The sequence below is a fragment of the Martes martes genome (assembly GCF_963455335.1).
Source record: "Martes martes genome assembly, chromosome: X".
Lineage (NCBI taxonomy): Eukaryota > Metazoa > Chordata > Mammalia > Carnivora > Mustelidae > Martes > Martes martes.
In genome coordinates this window covers 1132450-1151723 of record NC_137897.1, presented here as the reverse complement: position 1 = coordinate 1151723, position 19274 = coordinate 1132450, and positions in this window count along the sequence as shown.

Here is a 19274-nt window from a genome sequence, read left to right as displayed (position 1 = left end):
ATTCGTTCATTCATGTCTACCAAGCCAGGCTCTGAGGAAACACAAGCTCACTCAAGTTGAGTGGGACCTAGCTCTTGACCCAAAGGAGCTGGAGGTCTGTGATGGACTGATAATGGCCTCCATGGATATTAGGTTCTAATTCCTGGAATCTGGAGATTTCACTGTATAGGATAACAGAGACTTTTAACAAGAAAGAGTGAGTTCAGCAAAGGCTGGCCTGTGTAGGACACAAGCACTATCTGGATGCCAACTGGGTGTTGAAGGTTTCTGTTTCATGAACAGGTGGCATGGGCACCTCTCATCTTGGATGTTTGGAAATACAACCATGCAAGGTGCACTGGGCTCCCTCCAAGGTGGGACAGGTCGGGAGGCGAGATGGGGGAAGCTTCTTGGATCGGTCTACAGGTCAGGGAGGACATCCCATGTCCCATTGGATGTGAGCTTTGGGAAGTGTGCAGTCTTGCACTGGGCGCCATCATTAAGCCTTCGGGTCTGTCTTTTTGAGCCTCATCTACTGAGTGATGATGCTAACATGACCTCGTCTGCACCCAGGTGTGCTGAGACAACAAAACCTATGTATGCACTCTGCTTGAGGAAAGTTCAGGAATAACTATATGACACCCATGGTTCTGCAGACAGGGTCTGGATTTAATTTGTCATTTAAGTGGAGAAATTACACTTGACCCTTGAACAGCACAAGGCTAGGTATGCCCAGCCTCTATGCACTCAAAAATCTACGTATAATTTTTGATTTCCCCCCAAAACTTAGTTCCTGGGAGCCTGCTGTTGACCAGAAACCTGACCAATAATATAGTCAATTAATATTTTGTATGTTCTGTGTATTATATTCTGTGTTCCTACAATAAAAATAAGCTACAGATAATAAAGTGTGATTAAGAAAATCATAGGAAGAGAAGAGACATTGACAAGATTGTACTATATTTATCCGAAAAAGTCTGCATGTGAGTGGACCTGTGCCATTCACACTGTGTTGTTCAAGGGTCAGCTATAGTTGGAGTTGTATTTTCTGTCATCTGGATACCAGTCTCCTAGTCATTGAGCCTAGAGCCACAGCTTTTTACCAAATGCCATAAATGCACAACCATAAACCTAGACTTAAGTTGCTCCTACTTTCCTGGAAGGGGTGGTGTGTGAACATCTGTGCCTAGTAGACACCTTGGGAGTTCTCCAGCTCGTGACCTTCTACTCAAGGAAGGACGTTCTCTGGTTCAGGAATAGAACTTTACCAACGTGTGCGATGATTGCAGATTTATCGTGTTGGGCTGTATCAGTTGCCTAACTTTTTCCCTTCATTCTAGGTGATATCGCCTAACTTCCTGATTTGATAGATGCCATTATTTCTTTATTTTCATGTGTCCAGTGGAATCCTTCTGTGTCACTCATTTCTCCCTCTGACTTGGTCTACATCTCATGGACACCCAGTGCCGTCCTTGTCTTCACTTTTATCTCTGTACACGATGGCTTACGCAAACCAGTGTTTTTAAAAATTCCCAGATAGAGAGGTGCCTGGATGGCTCAGCTGGTTGAGTGTGTGACTCTTGATCTCAGCTCAGGTCTTGATCTCAGGTCTGGATCTCCATGCTGGGCATGGAGCTTACTTTTAAAAAAAGGAATTCCCAGGTATGTAGAATTAAGAATAATAATTTTGATGTCGTGGATCCAGCGATGCATTAAAAATTTTGCGTGCCCTATTTCATCCAAGACCTATTTATATCGTACTTCAAAGACCCTGTGGTACGGCTGGTCTACCATGGCGCCAGGTGTGATTCAATGAGTTTTCATTAAAAATATCTCAGAGAAAATCATAGCATGGTAACGAAAAGGACCATTCTTTTAGGGGGAGAATATTCATTTTTCTTTTTCTGACTTTATTGAGGTATAATTTAGCAAAAATGTATATATATATATATAAAAATATATGTATATATTTAATGTGTAATATTGTGTATATATATATATATAGTATATATTTAATGTTTTGATTTACACTTACACTGTGAGATGTCTGTTGGCCATGACTTGGGCAAAGAGTGTCTTATTATGTTCAATATGTCTTTTTTAAAAGACAACATACAACATATGACATACAACATCCTGTATGTCATGAACCCAATATGTCTTTTTTTATTTATTTGAGAGAGAGAGAGAGAGAGAGAGAGAGAAGAGCAGAGGGAGAGGGTCAACCAGACTCCACGCTAAGCGTGGAGCCTGACAGTAAGGTTGATCTCACGGCCCTAAGATCATGACCTGAGCTAAAATCAAAAGTCAGTCACTCAGACTGACTGAGCCACCCAGGTGCCCCTTCAGTGGGTCTTTTTATGGTCCTTACACTCATGGGAGGGGGCCATAGAAGGGAGTTAAGGCTGCAGAATATCTCGCCTTGTGAGTGATGCTACCATTGTGAGTTGGGTCCAGGTTGTGGGCACCTGATGAGTTGGCTTGCCTTCCCAATGGCCCAGTGGTTTTCAATGCTGGTTGTTCCCTACATCGTTCATGAAAGGGTAGAGAAGGGCACACTGAAAAGAAAACACAACAACACTAAACAAAATAAAAAAGCTACTCTTCGCATTTAGCTGGGGGAGGCCAGCATGGTAGACTAGTTGCAAGGCACAGGACAGGGCTACCCAGTGTACCATGTCCCTATGCCCATTTGACTTCTCAGTGTCCAGCCAGATGTCCAGGCAGGTGAACATCCTGTATGTCATGAACCCAAGCCTAGAACTTCATTCCACTGACACAGAAAAGCAATCATTGAGTTTTCCAGGGAAGCAGCCACTACATTCATACAAGATTGTCCTTGGTTGACTTGCTCACCGTTTGCAGAAATGCAGATGGCAGCTCACAGCATTGGAATTACTAATGCAGAGTGCCTCGGGCAGCATCTGTTTGCAGCCGACACCTTCTTGGGGATCTGACATGCAGAGGCGAGCGTCTTACCGCTTCATCATCTGCAAGCACTGACATGTTCAAATGCCTATCACTTTATTACAAATTGCATTCCACGGACATGATGTGGCTGCGATTAAATTTGTCCATAGCTGTAAGTACCTGTGATTTCATTTTAAGATAGCAGGAGCACATTAAAAATGCATTAGCAGGGTGCCTGGCTGGCTCCATTGGTAGACCATGTAACTCTTGATCTCAGGGTCATGAGTTCAAGATGTAGGTTGGGCACGAAGCCTACGTTTAAAAAAAAAATGCATTAGTGTACATCCCCCACGATGGAATATTATTTGACCATGAAAAAGGAATGGAGTGCCCATACACACACCATGGACCAGCCCCAAAAACATCGTGACTGGAAGAAGCCAGGAACAAAAGACCACATGGTGTATGATGCCATTTCTGTGACGTACCCAGAACAGTTAAATCCATAGACACAGAAAGATTAGTAGTTCCTGAGGGCTCGGGAGAGGAATGGAGTTTGACTGCTAATGGGGACAGGGTCTCGTTTGGGGGGAATGAGAATGATCTGGAGCCAGCATAAGGTGGTGGTTGCACAACGTGGTGTACGTGCTAAATGCATCTGAATGTACATTTTAAAAGGTCGATTGAATCCCAGATCAATCATACATTTGCTGTGGAGAGCACGGAAAGCACCTCAAAGCAAGACCGTGCTTTTCCTCTTGGGTGCGCACTGGGTGCCCACATGCATGGCTTCTAATTGCACTAAACTGCCCCGATGCAACAGAGTGAGTCTTGCGGACTGAGCACTTTTCTTTTGTCCAAATGCTCAACATGCCTCAAGATTCACCCTCCTTGGGACAGCTCTTCTGAGCCATGATTTCCAGCACGATGACTCATCCTCACAAACTGCCAAGATCGTCCTGATTTCCCCAGAATAGGGGAAAGTCCCTTGTGCTCAAACGAAGACCTTGACATTGGTGCAGGGATCAGCCCTCCCATGGGCGGTTTGATTTGTTTTGTCTTGTCACCGAGATCCAAGAAGCCTCAAGGTAACTTGTTTTTTGGTTCCATCTGGTCAAAAAAATGCATGTGGGGTATTAGTTTCCTCTCCAAACGAGGTTGGCTCATGAGAGGGGAGGCGTCACTTCCAGCTGGGAAGCCAACGTGTCACGGCAGATTTCCAGCGTCACCTCATGTACCCTCTGCAACACCTGCAGATGAGGGGATCCCGTCCTCACATCAATGGGGATGAAAACAGAGGGCAAAGGAGTTCTGCAGCAATCCTGCCCCGCTTGACCTCTGTCCCCCAGACCATGACAGGCGTTCGTTCCACGCAGGACGTTGGGATACTGGGTGCTTTGAACACGGCTCTCAAGACACCCTCGGAGACGGCCCATGTAGCTTGTCAAACATAAAATCCTGCAATATGTCAAGTCATTTGCATGTAGACTCAAGGTCCCAGGAAGAAAAGCACTCCTCCTCTCTTCAGATACCTTCTTTTCCTCATTCTGATGCTGTTTTCCAACCTTGCATATTTCCAGAGTGTTTATATCTAGGCAGTCTAGTCTCAGAACCAGCAGGGTTGACAGCAGACCCTCCCTCTTCAGCCCCTGGGTTGGCCCCTCCTCCCTAGTCTGAATGTAAATGGCCGCAGGCAGCCTTGCTTTTTTCTCTTTGACCTTCCCTCCGGGCATCCTTGGCAAAGGCAAGCCGCTTTCATGCTGCCTTCTAGCAAAGCTCCTGCTCAGTTGGAAGAGTCCAGCTTCTCACCTCGGGAGGAAAAGGGGAGCCCGTGAGCCAATGAGTTCCAGCAACCTTCAGTCTGGGAACGAACGGATCCAATTTGGTTTCATCGTTTTCTGCACATCTTTGAAATTCTTTCCGTAGCAGCTTTTATGAGCACCGACGCAGAGTGAAACATGATGGTCGATTCCCTACGGATCCAGGACGCGGAGAGGTGCCCCACAAGGGCAGCCCTTCCCGTGGCAGCAGGGAGTCATAAAACAGTCCCAGATAATGACAGCAAGTCGAGAAGCTGTCAGAAAGCGCAGGATTCACTTTCGGGATGTGCCTTGGGTGTTAGGGAAAATGGCTCACGATGAAGTTGTATACGCAAAATAACTCCCCGATGAAAACGACCGAAAACATCGCCAGCCAGTACGAGGAGCTGGTGGGACATGCATGGGCCAAGCAGAGACTGGGTGCGATCAGCAATTTATAAATCACCAGCCTGAGGTCCTGAGAGAGGCCATGGGCAGACCTTGGGTTTTCACAACTTTGCTCCAAAGTTAGATACATAGATATTCATATATTCACATGCAAATGCATATATATGGATAGCTATTATGTATCCATGAGACAGATTTGTGAAATTTGTGAATTATACACAGACACACATATATAGGCATAATTTGTATGAGAGGGTATTATTGGGTAGACCCAGGTACAGCAGGGAGTCTCCACCTGGACAAGATTGGCAGGTGGGGTTGGTTTATTCTCTGGGGTGGGACATCCTGAGCATGGTAGGGTGTTGGCCTCCACCCGCCAGATGCCAGAAGCAACCCCCCAATTGTGACAGTCAAAAATGTCCCCAGATATCTGCAAGTGTCCCCTACGAAGGAGAAACTTGTCTCTGGTTGCAGACCACTACCATACCTGATGGATGGATGGATGATGGATGAATAGATAAATAGATAGATGATAGATAGATAGATAGATAGATAGATACATGGGTAGATGGATGGATGGATGGATAGGTAGATGATACATAGATATGATGGGTGGTTAGATAGATGATGGGTAGGTAGATGGATGGATAGATAGGTAGATATAATGGGTAGATGGGTGGATGGATGGATGATAGATGGATAAATAGGTAGATAGGTGATGATATAGATAGATAGATAGATAGATAGATAGATAGATAGATAGATAGATAATGGGTGGATGGATGGATGGATAGGTAGATGATACATAGATATGATGGGTGGATGGATAGATGCATAGATAGACAGACAGATGGACAGATGGAAATCCAGAATCTGTTTTGCTGAGACAGATGTCTCCACCTTATCACTATTAACATCTGGGGCTGAATAACTCTCTGATAGGGGGCCTCCTGGGCACTGTCAGGTGTGGAGCAGCCTCCCTGATCTCCACCCACCCTATGCCAGTGCCAGCCCCCTCGTTGTGACAATCAGCAGGTGTCCCCTGGGGGGTCGAACTGCTCCCTTTGGGGAAACACAAAACCACCCCAAATACAACGCAGTTCCAGACATTTCAAGCTGTGTGCACTAGATTTTAAAATTGCAGAGCTGAAGTCCCCATTAACATTCCAAGTGAGTTATGACTTCGTTCCAGGGCAAAAATGAAGAAATAAATTTTTAAAACAGCCCCTGAGGTCTGCAGAAGCCTGTGAGCACTGCTGCTTACTTTTCAGAGGAGAGGCGTCCTGGGGTGACATTCTCAGAACGCTGAGGGTCTGGGACGCTGGGGAGAGGCTGGTGGGCGTGCATCCCAGCCCCACCTGAAAGCGTGCACACTCCGACCAGGTGCCCCTCTCTAAGGGAGCTTCCAAATCTGGGCAGAGCCAATACCCACCCAAGGACCGTGATTAGGAATGTAACCAGTTCAAGACAAGACTGTCTGTAGCACCAACTGTCAGTTCCACACTTGTCTTCCTCCCTTCCCAATTTCCCAGGATTGCTTTCAGCTCAGTTCTGAACAAGGGCCCCACCTGGGGAGAGACACTGGGTGTTGGTCCCTCTGCTGGCTCTCAGGGCCAGTGCCACACTCGGCAGGCAGAGCGTTTCACCCGTGCCCCAGTGCACATCTGTGGATGAATACATCCTACGGACCTGTTATGTATTCCACTGCAAATAAACAATTTAAAGGGATGGCATAAAAATAAATGTTAATTGCACTCGCAGTCCTAACCTCTGAGTGCTTTTGCATGCTCTGTCTAGAGCAAGACATTTTTTCACCCAGGGTTTTCAAACAAACAAAAAAATTGTTTTAAATTTTATATTGTGGTAAAATACACACAGCATACAATTTGCCGTCTTATTCATTTTTAAGTGCACAGCTCAAAGGCATCAAGCACATTCACACTGTTGTGCAGTTATCCCCACCGTCCATTTCCAGAACTTTCCATCTTCCCAAACTGAAGCTCTATCCCCATTAAACACTTACTCCCCATGTGCTATCTATGTCTCTACTCTCTGTCTCTGTGGATGGGACTCCTCTACAGACCCCGTATACATCATAGGATTTGTCCTTCTGGGTCTGGCTTGTGTCACTCAGCACCATGTCCTTGAGGTCCATCCACACCATAGCAGGTGCAGAATGCCCTTTCTTTCCAAGACTACATCATATTCCATTCTATTCATGGACCCCATGCCATTTATCCATCCATCCATCCATCCATCCATCCACACATCCTTCTCCACATCCATCCATCCATCCATCCACCCACCCATCTATCCATCCATCCATCCATCGTACCTATCAATCTATCCATCCACCTACCATCCATCCATCCACCCACCCACCATTCATCCATCCATCTATGGACAGTTGGATTGCTTCCACTTCTTGGCCATTGTGAATCATGCTGCTATGAACACAAGTATGCAAATATCTGTAAGTCCCCGCTTTCACTTCTTTTGTATAAATACCCAGTCATGGAATTCCTGGATGATATGGTCATTCTCTTTTCGATTTTTTGAAAACCTGCAGGTCTTCTAAACATTTTACAAACAGTACAACATTCTCCATGTCTTAGAGTACAGTCCTGTGAGCTTTAACACATGTACAAATTCATGTAACCACCCCAGTAGGATGCATAACTCTCCCATCATCTCGGACAAGTCCCTCCTCCCCCAGCCCCTGAAAACACAGTCTGACATTTTGTCCAGCAAGAATCACAGACAACCACTGCTCTGTTTTTCTCCTTCTATTTGTCTTTTCTGTAAAATAGTATAAATGACCCCAGGCAGCAGTTAGCTCTTTGAAATTATCTTCTTCTACTCAGCAATATGCATTTGACACTGGACAAGGTTGTGCATGCAGCAGTGGTCCCTCCCCTTTTGTGGCTAAGTGATGTCCCATTGTATGCACATGCCACCATGCCCCATCCATTCCGCACCCTAGGTTGTTTCCCCTTGGGGACAGGTGAGACAGAATGCTGTTCTCAGTTTTCATGTCCAGGCTTTCTGGGAACGTACATTGTTACTGCTCTTGGGTAATAAATACCTAGCAATGGGATTGCTGGATCCCACATGAAGTGTCCTCTTAACTGCATAAGGAACCACCAAACCATTTTCCAGAGACGTGGCGCCATTTTGCATCCCTACCAGCATTCCAGCTGCTGTACAACTTCACCAGTACTGGGTGTGATGAGTACTTTTAGTTCAGCTACTCCGTGACCTGTGTCATGTCACCTCCTTGTGCTTCTCAGCTGCATCTTTCAGTGTCATCTAGAGGCTTATCGTGAGTATTTTTCAGTGATTTTCTAAAAATATAGGTTCTAAACCAACATTATCGTAAGTGACAGAAGCCACACACAAAATAGCACAAAGCATATGATTCCATTTATATAAGAAACATCCAGAATAGGCAACTCCGTAGAAACGGAAAGTGGATCCATGGTTGTCAGGGGGATGGGGTGTGACTGCTCGTGGGAATTGCCTCTCCTTTGGAGGGAATGAGCATGTTCTGGAATCAGATACATATACATACGTATATATACATATATATATACATATACACACAATGTGATAAAAGTGTGTGTGTGTGTGTGTGTGTGTGTGTGTGTGTTATCACTGGGAGTAGCTACTCTTCTCTCTGTCACCTAATGCAAAGAAAAGAAGGAAGCTGTTATTAATAAAACATTCCCTGGATACCATTCCCAGATTTTTTTGTCATACTTGGGAATAAAATCGCGTGTGCATTGTGAAATCCTGCCCAGGGTCCCTGGTGGTGTCTAGATGAGCACGTGTGGCAGTCGGATCAGCCAGCATCTGAACACCCCATGTTTGAGGAACCTTCCCCATCTCATGGGAAGCCCCTGTGTCCCACTCCTGCCTGGGATGTGGCAAAGGCATGGGTTAGGGTTAGGGTTACCATTTCAATGCAGAAACCATATGGATCTACTTGTAGCGTCTGTTCCTTCTTTTCTGAAACCAGATGGCACATGGGACACTCTGAGGCAATAAGAATCAAGCAGCCTATGGAAATGAGCAGGAGAAAAATTCCATGTCCCTTTTCCATGTCGTGCACGAGCATTTGTTGAATGAAACCATTTGGGGGAACCTGACCCTCAGCAATTGTAACCTTGTATGAATTACTATTGGTTATAGATCAGGGCTCAACTCTTATCAACTGATGTGGGAACTTGCAGATGATGGGTGATTTATTAGTTAATGCCGGCTGGAGAGAAGAGATGACACTAAAGTTACAGGATTTTTGCCCCGTAGGACATTTACCTGCTTTGTACCTGCTTTTTTGCATCTCATTCCGGTGTCTTGACCATGTACCTACCAACCCCTCCAGCCTCTGTAGAACCTCTATCGAGGTCTTAATGCTTGCCCAGCTCCATCACTTTAAAAAAAAAAAAAAAAAATCCTTGATGCGCCTCATGGTATATTTGTAGGAGAATTGTGCCTTCAAGTTGCTGAAAATCATACATTAATGACATAAACCAGACAAGGACTGGACAGGTCCAGTGGGTGTGTCCTGGGGGGACATCTGACTACCCCATTTTATTCCAGAATCCACCAAAAAACACTAGCTCTGCAAATGTTTTTTTCCTGCCTATGGTGAGTTGAACAAAGGCCCTTATTAAGAGGGAGGTGGGAAAGTCAGGGAGAAGGCAACATGATGTCAAAAGGAAAGGTTTAATGACACTCACCTGCTGGTTTTGCACGAAGGAACCAGGAAACGAGGAATGTGAAGAATGCAGTTCTATGCGCTGCACCAAGGTGGGGAGAAGTATTGTCCCCTGGAGCCTCCGGGAGGACCCAGCCACACAGAAGCCTTGATTTTAGCCCCGTTTTTTTAGAATTTTGACCTCCACAATAGCAGGACGACACCTGTGGGTTGATTTGAGCCCCTGAGTTTGAGGTCATTAGTGACGGGAGACGGATCCATCTTCCAGAGACTCGAGCATGCCCACTACTCACGTGTGTCCAGAGAACGCAAATCTTTCCAGATTCTGGGCACTCCTTACCATCTTGTGAGGTTTTACTGTTCCTTCACAGGACGGGAGTTGAACTCAATCACAACAGAGATACCTCAGAGCATCTTTTGCGGCGTGGGGGCTTACAAAGTGGGATGTCGCCAAGAACGGGTCTCTGCACCCATCCTTCTCCTCCGCTTGTGTCGGTTGCTGTAGGGTACTCTCTCCTCCACACGGTGTGTGCTCCGTCCTGCTGGGTTTCTCCATGTCTCACTCCCATCCGTCTGATACCCACCGCACTGTGACTTCTTCCAGTCCCTTGGGCATTAATTTAGCTGTTTTCACAGAGAGACACCATTTCCGACATCCAAGTGCCCAACTCCACAGGGGCTTAGCCCCCAGCCAAGGGCACAGACACGGAGCATGGCAGTCAGAGCTGGGTAAATAGAAATGGTACGATTTAGATGCAGCGGTTGTCCGTAAAGGTGTTCACCTGTGGATCGATCGGTCTATGCAGATTTCTGACTTTCTGCCTAGAGGTTCTCCTGTAAGCACCACCTGGGTGAGATGGGAGAGCCTGAAATCATCTCCCTCTGATCTTCCTTTCTGAAAGCCAGAGAGCAGAGATGTCTTACCTTCTGAAGCTGTCTGCAAGATGAATTTTCAAATACTGGATTTGTGTAAAAGGTCAGAGTCCTGCAAGAAATGCCACTGAATCAGATGCCACAATGTGGCCCTGCTTGCCCCAGAACAACACCTTCCCTGAAGCCTGAGCGGCTGTGAGATCGTGGTGGTTCTAACTGCAGCTCTTCAAACACAGGCTGAGTGTTCAGGGACTACTCTCTACCAAAGTGCATGCTTTTGGGGGGTGTTCCCAGCCTCCTGTTTTTGGAGGCAAAGATTCAGTCTCTTAAGATGCCTTCATCGGCTAGACCAGGGCTTCTTTGCCTGGGGACTGCTGACATCTGGGGAGGTGACTGTCTGATGTGGGGCATCCTGGGCACGGTAGGGTGCTGACTACCTCTCTGGTTTCCACCCAACAAATGCCAGTACCACTCCCCTGTCCCACTGTGACAACCAACCGTGGTTTTACGCATTGCCTAGTTCCCGTGGCGGTACAGTCTTGCCCAGGTTTTAACCATGATCATAGATGATAGATGATAGATAGATAGATAGATACGATGGATGGATGGATGGATGGATGGATGGATGGATGAATGGATAGCAGGGTGAGTGGATAGATGGACGATGGATGGATGGATGGATGGATGGATGGAAAGATAGATGATGATAGATGGATAGATAGATGATAGAATGAATGGATGTATGGTTGGATGGATGATAGGTGGGTGGGTGGATGGAAGGGTGGATGTTTGGATAAATGCATGGGAAGGTGGATGGAAGGATAGATAGATATAAATACATATAGAAATGGATCTGGATATGCATGTACACATGGACACAGAGAATAACGAACACCAAGGAGAAATATGAAGCCAGGTGTGGCACGGAAGCAGGTGGAGAGAGTTGATAGAGGGTTAGAGAACAAGCGATATTTAAACAAAGAACTCCTTGATGGGAGGGTGTGGGTAATACATATATCTGGGAGGGCAGAGTGCCCTCCCATGAGGATGTGCAAAGGCCCTGAGACAGGGATTGGTTTGGTGATTCCAGAAACAAAGAAGACTCATGTCACTGGAGTGTTGGGAGATCAAGTCCAGGAGAATGATGTGACTCAGTTTGGAAAGATTTCTCTCTCCAGCAGCCCCAGCATGTGTGGGTTGAGGGCGACAAAGAGCTATTCACAGTATGAGGAAAGAAACGGGGTACAGTGGTTGGATCTGAGCTAATGAGAGCAGGGAAGGTTGGGAGGGCAGGTTCTGAACGGAGGCACATCCATAGGTGAACAAGCAGAACACTGCTTCAGACCTGCCCAAGACCACAACTCTTGGCTGGAGCCTCTGGGCATCGAGTGGTGATGGGTCACCCAGCATCACATGTGGGCACCTCCTGAACTCCTTCAAGCTCTTGGGCTTGATGCAACCTGATGGACAATGGCTGGTGAGGATCTGGATTCTGGGAACAGATGGTGACATGACGAGCCACGTTTGGAGCTCAGTAGGGTTCCCATGAGGGCATCCAACTGAAGGATGACTTCCAGTGGCTTCCCATCAAGGATATCTGACATCACCGAGTGCTCCAGAAAGACCAGCACAGGTGGGAGCATGAGGGGGCTGCACAAACGATCCCAAGCAGGTGGCCAAGCAGAGCTCTGGGAAGATGCAAATCATGGCTGAAAAGTAAGCTCTGAGTCAGGAGAGTGTCTCATGGTGACAAGTGGGAAGCCAGAGATGAGGACAGGCTTGGGTTTCTGAGCTGGAAGGAAGCCCAGGAGCCATGAAGATAGAGAAATGGCTGATAGAATGTCATATTAATGGCACAACTTCAGAATGGCATCGCCACTGCCTGACTCTGTGCCCACAACCCCAGGAGAGATGTGTCACCTTGCTGTCTCATTCGGTAAAGCAGGAACCATAGACGCCCCAGAGACATGAGAAATGATGGGAGAAGGTGCTTACTATGGTGACTGTCGCTGTCACATTGCAGTTGAGCCTTTTCTCCTTGGTGGGACCGACAGGGAAGTGACACAGCACTTATAAACCCAGAGAGGTTTATAGCTGCCCCTGCAGAGCAGGTCCTGGGTCAGTACATCCCAAGGCTGCCTGTGAGCTCGAACGAAGGCTCTTTGCCCCACACGGCACCCTAGGAAAGCAGAGGGAACCCCTGACAGCAGAAGTCGGAAGGGAGGGACGGGTTTGGAAAGAGAAGATGCATTTTGTCCTGAATTCACGGCCTTTGAAGGGGACGTCCAAATGTCGACACTCGGACTTGGTTTTATACTGTCCGTGTCACAGGATCTGTATGTGTGCATGCATGTGTGAAAGTGTGCCTGGCTGTGTGGGCGCCTTGCGTGTGTGTGCCATGCTTTGTGCATTTATGTTAATGAGGGTGTGTGCGTGCATGAATGTGTGCACGAGTGTGTACGTGCACACGCACCTATGAATGTGCATGTGTGTCTGTGAACGGCTGTGCATGATGAAATGCATGTGTGTGCACCATACATGCATGCGTTTATATGCACATGTGTACAAGCATGCGTGAATATAATCAGCAAATGTACCTGTGTAGGTGTTCCTGCATGTGTGCGTTTATATGCATAAATGTGCATACGCGTGTGTGTAAGAATGAGTGCACAAGTGTATGATGCGTGTGCATGATCAAATATGTGTGTGAGCAACACATGCATGCATTCCTGTGCACATGTGTCCATGCATGTATGTCTAGATGATTACGTGTGCAGGTGTGCGCTTTATCTATGCATTTCTGTGCACATATATGCATGCATGTGCATGAGTGTGTGAATGGCTGTGCGTGATTACATGCATGTGTGCGCACCATACATGCATGCATTTATATCCACATATGTACAAGCGCGTGTGAATATGATGAGTAATTGTATCTGTGTAGGTCTGTTCTGCATATATGCATTTATATGCATAAATGTGCATGCGTGTGTGTGTATGAATGAGTGCACAAATGTGTGATGTGTGTGAGAAACGTGTGTGTGAATTTCTATGCACACGTGTGCATGCATGTATAGATGGTTACGTGTGCAGGTATGTGCTTCATGTATGTGTTTCTGTGCTCATATATGCATGCGTGTGTGAATCTGTGTGCATGAGTGTGTGCGTGCCTCGTGCACGTGTGCCCTGCACGTATGCCTTTATGTTCACATGTGTGTGAGTGGGTGTGCCTGGGTGAGAGTAGATACTGAGAAAACAGAGCTGCAGGAAGGCTCAGGAAGGCAGGTGAAGGCACAGTTGCACAGAACCTAGGAACCCTGAAAGGAGCCTCTTCCCAGCTCTCTAACATCCAGCTTGTAGACAGCCTGGGAGTTGAAAGCCACTAGATTCTTTCCAGGTGGGTGGTGACGGATCAAGATTGCTGTCACGCCGAGTGTCTCGCTTGCCATGTCCCTCTTTGGCTCTCACATCCACTGTGCTGACTTGAACCCTGCTCTGGTATCAGAGGCTGCAACATGTCACATAAAACACACAAGCCCGTTTCCCGCAGGCATGACTGCCACAGGTCCCAAACCCCAGCGTCATCGCTTTGTCACCCCTCAGTGACATCCATGGTGAGTCAGGGCTGAGCATGTTGTGAACTTGAAGGTTTCAGCTTTTTTTTTCCCCCAAAACAACCACAAAAAAATGTCGGACTTGTTTGGACACAATGATTTGTCATTTAAAACTTTTCTCTTTTTCTTGATTAGTCTTTAAAAACACAGAGCATGGGTGGGATAGTATGGACCTAAGGGTTTGTGTTTACCTTAAAAGATAACTTTGGAAGGATTTTAGATACTGAAGGTCAGAACTTAGCAACCTCTTTGGGTAGAGGACCAGAGAGTAGACGTTTTGGGTTTTCTAGGCAAGAAAGTCTTTGTTGAAACTCCCCAGTGCTACTCATTTGGAGAAATGGCTGTGGACAGTGGGTAAAGGCAGGCACCGGCCCGTGTGCCAATAAAATGTGATTTGCAGAAGCCCAGGCACCATAGTTTGCCGACACCCACGTAGGTGGGTCTAGCAAGACAAGACACCAATTCCCAACCTCTTCCTATAGGATAGAAATGCTTACTCTATGACCCACGGGGAGCACAGACGACTGCAGGCTCCAAGCTGAGCGTCTCCAAACCAGGAGCTTCCCTGGGCCTGAGGGATCTGTCTCGAGGGAGGTCTCACCACTCCTGTAGGGTAGGGGAAGCCTGCTTCCCGTCACTGGCACCACGCCTGGCTCCCGGCTCCCAGTCCAGCAGCCCCACTACTGTACCCCATCCTACCAAGACACCCAGAGCTTTCAGTCTCTCTATTCAGAGGGAAGTCCTACCACAGAGGAAATTGCATTTGCCTTTGGATTTTATCGACTTGTTTTTCCTTTTCCTATTTCAAGACCACAGGATGGGGACTTCGTACTTTCCGATTTATTAGCAAGATTAAAGTTTTAACGTGATAATGCTTTCTCCCCCGGAAGCTTGGAGGCCCTTGAGAGGCAGGGAGTGAGCACTGTCAGGGCAGTGGGCCAGGCCAGTGTTGCTCCCCAGGGCCTTGAGCTCATTTGAGGTCAATGAAGATGGATTTTGCTCCATTGTTCTCCACTACAAGAAGTCTGGCCCCAGGGCACATCCAGCAGATTGTGACATCCTTATACTAATCTATTAGCTGACTCCCTGCTCCCAGTTCCGCTTCCCTGTAAAGCTCATCCCCTTGCTGCCCCTTATCCACTCTGTCCCCCAAGCAGGGGAGGAAAGGAAGTCAGGGAAGGCCTTCTCTTAGGTAGGAGTGAAGGGCAGAGCAAGGGAATCAGACCTCACTTAACAGAATGCGGGAACCATCTCCTGTCATTCTGTAGTGAACCGTAGAAACTATAGCCCACGCACTTAATTAAGGGTCCACCATGGCTCCCAAGGGCCCTGGTGAACTTAGGGTTTGGGTGCTCTGAGTGTTGGTCAGTGCGCTGGGCTGGGGGTGAGGCACAGTCCCAGAGCTCATGGTTTCTGGTGGGACGCAGCCTTGTCTACGTACTCCGCTATGTCTTACTATGACTTTCTGCATCAGTCAGGGTCTCCAGAGAAACAGAAAGATAGATAGATACATAGATAGATATGATGTAAGGATGGATGGATGGATGGATGGATGGATGGATGATTGGATGGATATGATAGATAGATAGATGATAGATGATAGATGATAGACTATTACTTTCTGCATCAGTTAGGGTCTCCAGAGAAACAGAAAGATAGATAGATGGTAGATAGATAGATAGATAGATAGATACGATGTAAGGATGGATGGATGGATGGATGGTTGGATGATTGGATCGATATGATAGATAGATAGATAGATAGATAATAGATGATCGATAGATGATAGATAGATAGACTGTTACTTTCTGCATCAGTCAGGGTCTTCAGAGAAAAAGAAAGAAAGAAAGGAAGAGAGAAAGAAATAAAGAAAAAAGAAAGAAAGATAGATATGATGTAATGATGGATGTGTAGATGGATGGTGGATGGATGGATGGATGGATGGATGGTTGGTTGGATGGTTGGATGGATATGATAGATAGATAGATGATAGATAGATAGATAGATAGATAGATAGATAGATAGATAGATTAGATAGATGATAGAAAGATACCAAGATAGATACAGAGGGATTTATTTTAAAGAATTGGTTCATGATTGGGAAAATTGGCAAATCTGAGATCTGCAAGGTAGAGCAGCAGGCTGGAGACCCAGGGAAGAAATGATGCTATAATTTGACTATTAGGTCCATCTCCTGGCAGAATTCTTTCTCCTCCGGGAGCCTTAGCCTTTTCCTATAAAGACTGACAACCGGAAGACCACCGACATTACAGAAGATCATCTGCTTTACTGACAGCCGACTGATGTCAATGTTAATCTCATGTAAAAAACAAAACAAAACAAAAAAAAAACACCTTTACAGTCACATCGAGACTACAGTTAGGTCAAAAAATAAAAATTAAAAAAGAAAATCTGGGTGGCACAATTGAGCCAGTTTGACCCATAACATTCACCATCACACTTTCTACGTGTGTCCTGGGGTTAAAAATATTGCACTGCCTTGCAGAGTGCTTGGGACTTCAGACTTGAAAGAGCCTTTACGTCCTCCAAATTGTAATTGCAGAACTCGAACTCGCAAGCATTTGCTTAAATTTCTGTAACATGTTGATGTATGTTCACTGCAACTAATTATTATTCTGTTTACGACTGTCACACACATGCACTCATGCATAGTCCACATGTTAAGATCCAGATTCCCAGTTAATTCTTATCAGAACTAACGGCTGTAAAATGTTCCCCAAAATGCATTCAGCAACAAAATGTGTGTGTGAATATATAAACGTATACGAGTCTATGTTTATAGTGTGTTATGCAATATACATATATGTAAAAAATATGTTACTATGTATATATATGAAATAAATATATATACATAGATATGCATACGTCATAGATATATGAGTTAAATTGTATACCCCCCCAAAATAAGTCTATATTGCAAGTGCTGGTACCAGTAATAGATATCACTGTCTATTATTTTGAAATAGGGTCTTTGCAGAGATAATTAATTAGGTAAGGATTGAGCTGAAGTCCATCTCATTAGAGTGGGCCCTAAGGTATCCGAGGACAGCTGTTCTTATAAGAGACAGAAGAGGAGAGACAGAGACACAAAGAAGCGACCTGAAGACAGAGGCAGAGATGGGAGGGATGTGGCCACAAGCCCGGGGATGTTGGGAACCCCAGAAGCTGGAAGAAACAGGGAGGACCATCCCCTGGAGCCTCTGGAGGGACCTCCCTTCCCCACCTGGATCCCAGAGGTCCTGCCCTGCCTGGATCTCAGACTTCTGGTCTACACAGCTGGGAAGAGAATTCATATCATTGTAAGTTCCTGTTTTGTGGTAATTTTTTATGGCCACCACTGGTAATATATACATTAGGTAGGTTGTGTGTGTGTGTTATATTGGATAAGGCAGTATTTTAAGTAATTCTTGGTGGGGCATTTCCAGAAGAGAGTCTTCTGGTGCGGTTAGGAGACCCAGATTTGAATCCTCAGCTCGGCCACTGACCAGCCGGGTGGACATGAGGACGTTGCCCCTCAGGAAAGTGGAAAATACTTGTGCTTAGGATCCTGACAGGGGTGAATGAAGTAAAGATTCGTTTGGAGAACCACACTGAGTTAAACTAGAAGAAGTAGAACGGGTGTCAGATTAGACACTCGACCAAGAAATTGAAATCATCCTACAGATAATGGAGAGGAGCCAACATATTTTTTCCTTCTCTGTTTTATGATTTTTATGATTATATTTCTGTCACTGAAGTTCAAGTAACCAACATGTTTTCAAATAAGGCAATGATGGGATCAAATCCATGTTTCAGAAAACACGTCTTGGTTTTTCCTCCTTGGCTCCTATCTCCTTGTGTCAGAGAGGGAAGGAGAGGTCGTTGACGTCAACAGGTGATGGTCAGTGGTTTTCTAAAATGGTACATTCACTTGGGCGTCTACTCATCAATTCTGACATGTTCAGGTGTGGAGACTCCAAAATGTCATGTTCACAAAACTACTTATGAATGACCAAAGCCACAGTGTTTAGTAAAATGTCTAAAGTAGTGATCTCTTTATTCATTTCAGTAGACTTCTCACACACTTGAGACGTGGTATATGTGTTTCTGGTCTTGCAGTTTGATGAGAGCTCCACGCTTCCAGAAGTTGGGACCATCCCCACTGCATGGGTCCCTGCTTCTCCAATCTACCTTTGCGTCACCTTCGCTTTTGTTTCCTATCTCCTGCTTTCTTAAATTGTCCTTGATCCCAACAGAGAGCGATACCCTGGTAATGCTTTTCTGTTTTCCACTGTCAGGACTGAAGAATGTTCTCCAGCCAGACACCAGACATATCTAATATCCCCGGGGACTTGGGTTTCGCATGACTGGGTATTTCGTTTGCTTTAAACACGCACAGACACACTCTCTCTCTCTCTTTCTGCTCCCTGTTGTGATTACAAGGATAATTCCCGAAGCCATCTCTGTCTCCGAATAAAGGCGTGCTCCTTCCTGTGTTTACATTTTCATCGTTACCTAATATCACCTATTCTCAAGAAAATCGTATGACATTCTCTCTGAAGACAGCTGACATCTCATTTTGCCAGTAGACTTTTAGACGCTTTTGGAAATGCATCAAACAAAACTGCTTCTGGGGAGATCAGCAGAGATGTTTTATATATGCTGACAGCTCTGGGCTCCTTTGAGGACTTTTCTGCCCATCGGACTGTTTCCAAGGAGAGGGTTTCATTTCCGTGATGGAACAAAATAAGTGGATATCTCTGAACAGAAATGGAGTCTGCTTCTGTCTCCTCATAGAGCCCTAAAATCTACTGAAATTGTTTACTTCCGCTCTTGGTTTCCTTAGATAAATAAATTTCATCTCCTTTGGGAGAAATGGTCCCTGTATTTGCAACACGACATAAAGCATGGTCCGTAGGCTTACTTTTCAAAAATGAAATCGATAACCTTAGAACAGTGTAAGATGTTTTC